The 6,970-nt window shown below is 33.5% G+C and overlaps 1 long non-coding RNA gene across 1 annotated transcript; it reads right to left on the bottom strand.

Annotated features, from left to right (window-relative positions):
* Positions 1-4,801: 4,801 nt before the first annotated feature.
* Positions 4,802-6,477, bottom strand: LOC143079122 (uncharacterized). Its single transcript, XR_012979340.1, has 2 exons — positions 6,395-6,477; positions 4,802-5,989 (listed from the first exon to the last, which is right to left on the bottom strand). It is a non-coding gene; the product is annotated as an uncharacterized LOC143079122 (long non-coding RNA).
* Between the last annotated feature and the right edge of the window lie 493 nt (positions 6,478-6,970).

Genomic DNA, 6,970 nt, shown 5'->3' with positions numbered 1-6,970 from the left:
TGATTCAGAAAGTAGGAGAACCAGCACAGAATGCGATTTGGCTCCCTTTATCAAAATTACCACCCAAAGCACAAACCTTGCTACTTTCAAGACCACCGCCGTTGATTCAGTAGTTATATGGTTAGTAAACTTTCGCATGGTGATGATTGCATCGCCAAACCATTAGTTCAAAGTCAAATATGTCATATATTGCAAAGTTATTCAAATGAAACAATCAGAGTGCCGTAGATGAAATTTGAGAAATCAGTTCAATTCCTTGTTTTGGTGATGATTGCATCGCTAAACAGAAAATGCGTGCGTTATCAGTAAAAGTGATGATTGCATCGCTTAACTGAAATTACACTTCGTTTAAAAATAGCATTGATTGGATGTCTTACAAAATTTAGTGGCGAGCTTTATAAAGTGATGATTGCATCGCTCAATTTATTTACACTTCGTTAAGCAATACCTATGGTTGGACTTTTGAGGAAGATAAATATATTTATATATATATATATATTGCGGTTTTGGTGATGATTGCATCGCTAAACTAACATAACATTCGATTGCGGGATTTAGACAGTTTATATAAACTATGCAGGAGGACATAATCTTCTTGATTTGTGACGTTTTTGGTGATGATTGCATCGCTAAACTTACATACCTTAGATCGCGAGATGTGAGCAGTTGCAGTTATACCCTGATTTTCAGCTATGGACTATGCAGAAGGACATAATCGTTGTTGGTGATGATAGCATCGCTGTTATTGCATTGTACTAATGTCAAATGTACTTTTATTTACTGTTATTTTCGTATGATATTACGATTGATGGTTGTTATTTTTTCTTAAAGGTATGCATTTCTATCATATGTTACATTCAAAAGTATATATATCATGAAGCTAGAAAAGGCATTAATTGAACTAGATGTGTTACATGCAACAGAATTGAAAAGTTTTTCAAATACTTGCGAAAGTTTTTCTCAGTTGAATATATAACGGTGTACAGAGTGTTAGTGTCTGCTGGAGTGAAAACCTGTATATTTTCTATAACATTGTTTATTGAGGCTGAGAGTGTATGTATATATGTCTATCAAAATTATTTTCATGAAACTTCTGGCTACTTTATAAGTGTGTGTGTGATAGTGTTATACTAGATTGTGTTATTTAAAATATTTATATTAAGAGTTTCTGGTCTCTGCTAGCAGCACTGTGATTAGAGCACAAATTGTAACCAATATATAGCAAACTTAAGAGTTGAGTCAACTGTATGAAAGTTATATTCATCTTATATATGATATAGTATATATGCAAGTACAAACAAAACTGTGTCCATGTACGGAGTTAGTAATGCCAGAGTGAGAAAGGGTGTATACAAATTTGAAACGTTTATTATTATTATTATTATTGTATTATGTCATATTGCTGTCTGCATTTCCAGTGACCAGACCAAAATTTTTCAAATTTTATATTTGGGCGGGGGATGTTATATACCTCTATTTGGTATTTCTGGTTACCGGAAATGTAGGACATAATTTAGCCTGTTTATTGTATTTTACGGGACTGTATACCTTTTTATGTTTGTCGGCGGCGAGCAGTTAGTGTCGTCTGCCATACATGTGTTTGTTAAATGGCAGTAAAATAAAATTTGGATAACGAAAAGCGTGACTTCAATCCCATAGTCCCCCCAGACAACAAAAAGGATTGAGGCCCACGACATGGTGGAGGACTTAAAAAGGCTTTTAGCGCAAATATTGCTTTTATTTGTGATATAATTTTTGGTGAACATTATTGTTTTTTGTGAACACGTGGTAGTGGACAAAATGGACGGCAATGAGCCAAAATCAACTAAACAAGCAGATCCATAGGCTGGAGTCCTCACAGACAAGTTTTCCCTTTGATTATATGCCGGTAATTTTGAGTGATAGTAAAGCAAGATTTTTACAGAATGAAGTTAATTCGAGGACAGAAAGGAAAATTCAGTGGTCGTTTAAAAGTGGTGCATCCGCGAACGACCAATTACAGTACCTTAAAGACAATTTGGAGCTTAAATTACAGATACATCCTAAAATATTACTTTATGTTTGGCTAGGAACGTGTGATCTCACGACAAAAAATGGTAAATTTATTTCTTTGAAATCAAGAGATAATTCAAATGTTAATCAATTGACACAAATTTTCAAAGAAATTCATGCTTTTATATCAGATTTTCCGACGGTAAAACTTGCCTTTCTGGAATTACCGTACTATTCAATTTTTCATTGGAATGCCTATAAAAACCATGCTAATCCTGGACCGTTCAAAAATGACGATCACTTGCTGATTGAACAAATTGATGCAGTCAACAGTTTTATCCGTGAAACAAACATGTTACTACGAAAATATTCACCAAAATTTAATTGTGACATCCAGAATTGTAGGAAAAGCTCGGGCAGTAACCCCAGATACACACAAATTTTATAACTTTTTTATTGACGGAATACATCCTTGTCCAGCTCTTGCCAGACTGTGGATACTCAGAATTTGTGAATTGTCTCAAAAGGACTGCATTTAAGCATGAATTATTGGGAACTTCAGAAAATATAATTCGGTGATAATTGTATCGCCAGTACTACCTACATGATCATACATGTACAGTGTTGTTTCTTAAATTTTTCTCACATTAAGCCATTTCATTTTTTTTTTATGTTAATTTGTCTTCACATAGTTTTCCTTGTTTTGGTGATGATTGCATCGCTAAACAGAAATTACACTCCGTTTAAAAATAGCAAAGGTTGCGTGCTTTATAAAGTGATGATTGCATCGCTAAACCGAAATTACACGTCGTTTAACAATAGCATGGATTGGATTTCTTACAACATTTAGTTTCGAGCTTTATAAAGTGATGATTGCATCGCTCAATTTATTTACACTTCGTTAAGCAATACCTATGGTTGGACTTTTGAGGAAGATAAATATATTTATATATATATATATTGCTGTTTTGGTGATGATTGCATCGCTAAACTAACATAACATTCGATTGCGGGATTTAGACAGTTAATATAAACTATGCAGAAGGACATAATCTTCTTGATTTGTGACGTTTTTTTGGTGATGATTGCATCGATAAACTTACATACCTTAGATCGCGAGATGTGAGCAGTTGCACAGTTATACCCTGATTTTCAGCTATGGACTATGCAGAAGGACATAATCGTTTTTGGTGATGATAGCATCGCTGTTATTGCATTGTACTAATGTCAAATGTACTTTTATTTACTGTTATTTTCGTATGATATTACGATTGATGGTTGTTATTTTTTCTTAAAGGTATGCATTTCTATCATATGTTACATCCAAAAAGTATATATATCATGAAGCTAGATAAGGCATTATTATGAACTAGATGTGTTACATGCAACAGAATTGAAAAGTTTTTCAAATACTTGCGAAAGTTTTTCTCAGTTGACTTTATAACGGTGTACAGAGTGTTAGTGTCTGCTAGAGTGAAAACCTGTACATTTTCTATAACATTGTTTATTGAGACTGAGAGTGTATGTATACATGTATATCAAAATTATTTCACGTGAACTTTTGGCTAGTTATATAAGAGTGTGTGATAGTGTTATACTAGATTGTGTTATTTAAAAATAATTGTATTAAGAGTTTCGGGTCTCTACTAGCATCACTGTGATTAGAGCACAAATTGTCACCAATAATAGAAAACTTAAGAGTTGAGTCAACTTTATGAAATGTTATATTTATCTTATATATGATATAGTATATATGCAAGTACAAACAAAACTGTGTCCATGTACGGAGTTAGTAATGCCAGAGTGAGAAAGGGTGTATACAAATTTGCAATGTCTTTTTTTTTATTATTATTATTGTATTATGTTATATTGCTGTCTGCATTTCCAGTGACCAGACCAAAATTTTTCAAATTTTATATTTGGGCGGGGGATGTTATATTCCTCTATTTGGTATTTCTGGTTACCGGAAATGTATGACATAATTTAGTCTGTTTTTTTTGTATTTTACGGGACTGTATACCTTTTTTATGCTTGTCGGCGGCGAACAGTTAGTGTCGTCTGCCATACATGTGTTTGTTAAATGGCAGTAAAATAAAATTTGGATAACGAAAAGCGTGACTTCAATCCCATAGTCCCCCCAGACAACAAAAAGGATTGAGGCCCACGACAATAGACATACAGCATGGAGATCGAAACGTTAAGTCGGCAACTCACACTAAATGGACGAAGGAGTGCTTCAAACAGGGAAAACTATGATAACCGAATTTCAAGAATACGGTAATGAATTGACAAAAAAACCCAAAAAAACTGACCGAGTAACCAATGAGAAACTACGAACAAAAACTGAGACCTCGAGTCCACAGTTGCATATTTCATGGCCAACCCAAAGTCCCTGAAACGGACGCAGTGTTGCCATCAAAGATTTAAGTCAATATAAAAAAGAAAAGAGCGTTCTTTTACAACAAACCTTTTCACCCCACCAAGAGGATTACACGTTTTGTCTCAAAATCTACTCTAACAGCGATATGGTATCGGAACTAGCAAATGTTTTATAGAAATTATTTGTTTTATGATGGGCAACATCCTAAAATTTCCAGTTGTTTACAGAATCGCTTTTGATATCATACTAAAACAATATCAAAGGTCTATAATGTAAATATGGTCACACTAAGAGATCGGTCAACCCTCGTTGTTCCACACAGCCGTTTTGAAAGGAAACTGTATAAGTTAACCATGTTAACAGAATCTTGTATATGTAAGTGATAGAAATACCCTATAAGTACAGAGAGAAAAAAAAAACATTGCAAACTTAATGTACATATATTCTTTTTAATTTATAGTTTGGATACATCTGCTCAGATATATAATCATCATCGCTTGAACATGGTGTTGAGGAATATCTCCGACGACGCCGCCTTCGTTTATCTTTATGATAATGTCTGCAACAACAATATCGCGCACATAACTTTACAAGACAATGTGCAAAAAGACTACCTATACACGAACTCACAATTATAATTAAACATAGTACTAATGGCACCAGGATTATTTCTACTCTGTATTTATCAACGAACATTAGAACCGCCTTATGCACTTCTTCTCGTAAGATATCGATATCTAACCTTATAACCATGTTGGTGGTATATTTGATCGATGTAGCTAAGCAAAATGTTACGTTATATCACAAATGAGCATCATTCACATGAGACACACCCTGGATAGATATATATAGGATCCATGTATTTAGTTCAACAAAATTTTGAACGCTATATAGGATATGATATGACGTAGTTCCACTGCTTGCAGAAAAACAATCTGTGGTCGATTGGATGCGGGTTAACGCACATGAAACTACGGCTTATATTAATTGATCTTCTTCTTTAACTAAAGCAGCACTACTTCTGTAGTCTAGTACGGGTAAGCAACTATACTGTCAGCAACTGTGTGCTTAAAATAAATATAAGAGTAAAACTGTGGACACACAGACCAGTATAATACCACCTATGAATCAATTCCGGTTGCTGGTATGATAGATAACAACATTGTCCGAGTTAACAACCAATAGATCATGATTGTAGATAGTCAAATCCATTATAAGATAAGGATTCTATTCCAGCATACCGCTTACTTCACAACACAAAGCACAAGAAGCACACAACTATATATATATACTATTTTATGTACAAGGATGTGTTCCGAGAAATCTTCCGACACCACGTATACACTGTGACTCTTAATCTAAATCAAATACGTTATTACTAGTCTATGTACATCACTATAAAAGTCTATGCGTTGTGGAATCCACTAAAGTCTAAGAGCACTATCCATGTCACTTCAATCTAAATAATACAGCCACATCCAGTTACACAAAACACATATGACAGAGGACTTATCTATTCAAGGTAAGTAAAATATTGTTCGTACTTTGAACTGCATTAATACACTTATTTATGTACTTTCATAAATCACTTACACTGCGCCCATATACTAATGACTCCTACATATAAAGAATAAATACAATGAATTGAAATAAGAAAATTAACATACAGGTTATGTATGGATAGCCCGTATCACATATAAATACTTATTAATATAAGGTCAAATCAAAGATTTGTATAGTACAAATCCTTGGTCAGATAATATACACCTTTATTCTTTATTTTAAATCAGTGTATACTGTTAGATAATGTTCTTATTTAAACAATTTTTAACCACTCAACCTTGTGTATTAATCTTAAGTCGTAATTAACTATAGATTATCCAGAAGTAAAGAAATAAGGCCTTGCCTTTACAATCGGTCCAACAAAAATATTTTCCAAATCATCATCTCGAAAAAAATGTACGGTACGGTAAATATCCCTTTTTACCTCTTTATGTTTATGAACAAAACATTCATACTCACCAGTAGGAAACTTAAACAATTCTTACCATTTCATCGTATGTATTGAGTCATCTATTTATATAGATACCGCCTATCACTTAACTTATTAAACTTTCCTGTCTCCTAGACGATTACATGAGAGGGGTAATGGGGATACCTTCATGACGGTAAAAATACTTGACAAATTACGTTAACGGTAACTTTAGGTGCTTGACTATAAAAAGTTCACTTTTCGATCCTTTACATGATAATAAAAATTGGCTGATTTTGACGAATCACGTTCAATGGTTTTCAAAAATGATGGTAACGACGAATATTTTGACGAATTACGTAAAATTCAAACCAATTTGACGCTAACTGTAGCCAAAAATGACCGTTTGACACCTAACAGTAAAGGGCATTCCTACCCTCAAACATGTATAATGAAATACATAACAGGAAGTCATACATTAATAATTAACATTGCACTGGCACTGAATCGAATTCCTGATTAAAGTCAAACATTTGAGGCTTGAGCACTTTAAAATATTCTAAGTTTGAAAGATAATGAAAACCCGTTCTTCATTAATCATGGATAAACGATAAACGGATTGTCAT

Source organism: Mytilus galloprovincialis, chromosome 6 (assembly GCF_965363235.1).
Source record: "Mytilus galloprovincialis chromosome 6, xbMytGall1.hap1.1, whole genome shotgun sequence".
NCBI lineage: Eukaryota > Metazoa > Mollusca > Bivalvia > Mytilida > Mytilidae > Mytilus > Mytilus galloprovincialis.
The sequence above is the reverse complement of the archived record's forward strand: the minus strand, read 5'-3'. Positions and strand labels throughout refer to the sequence as shown.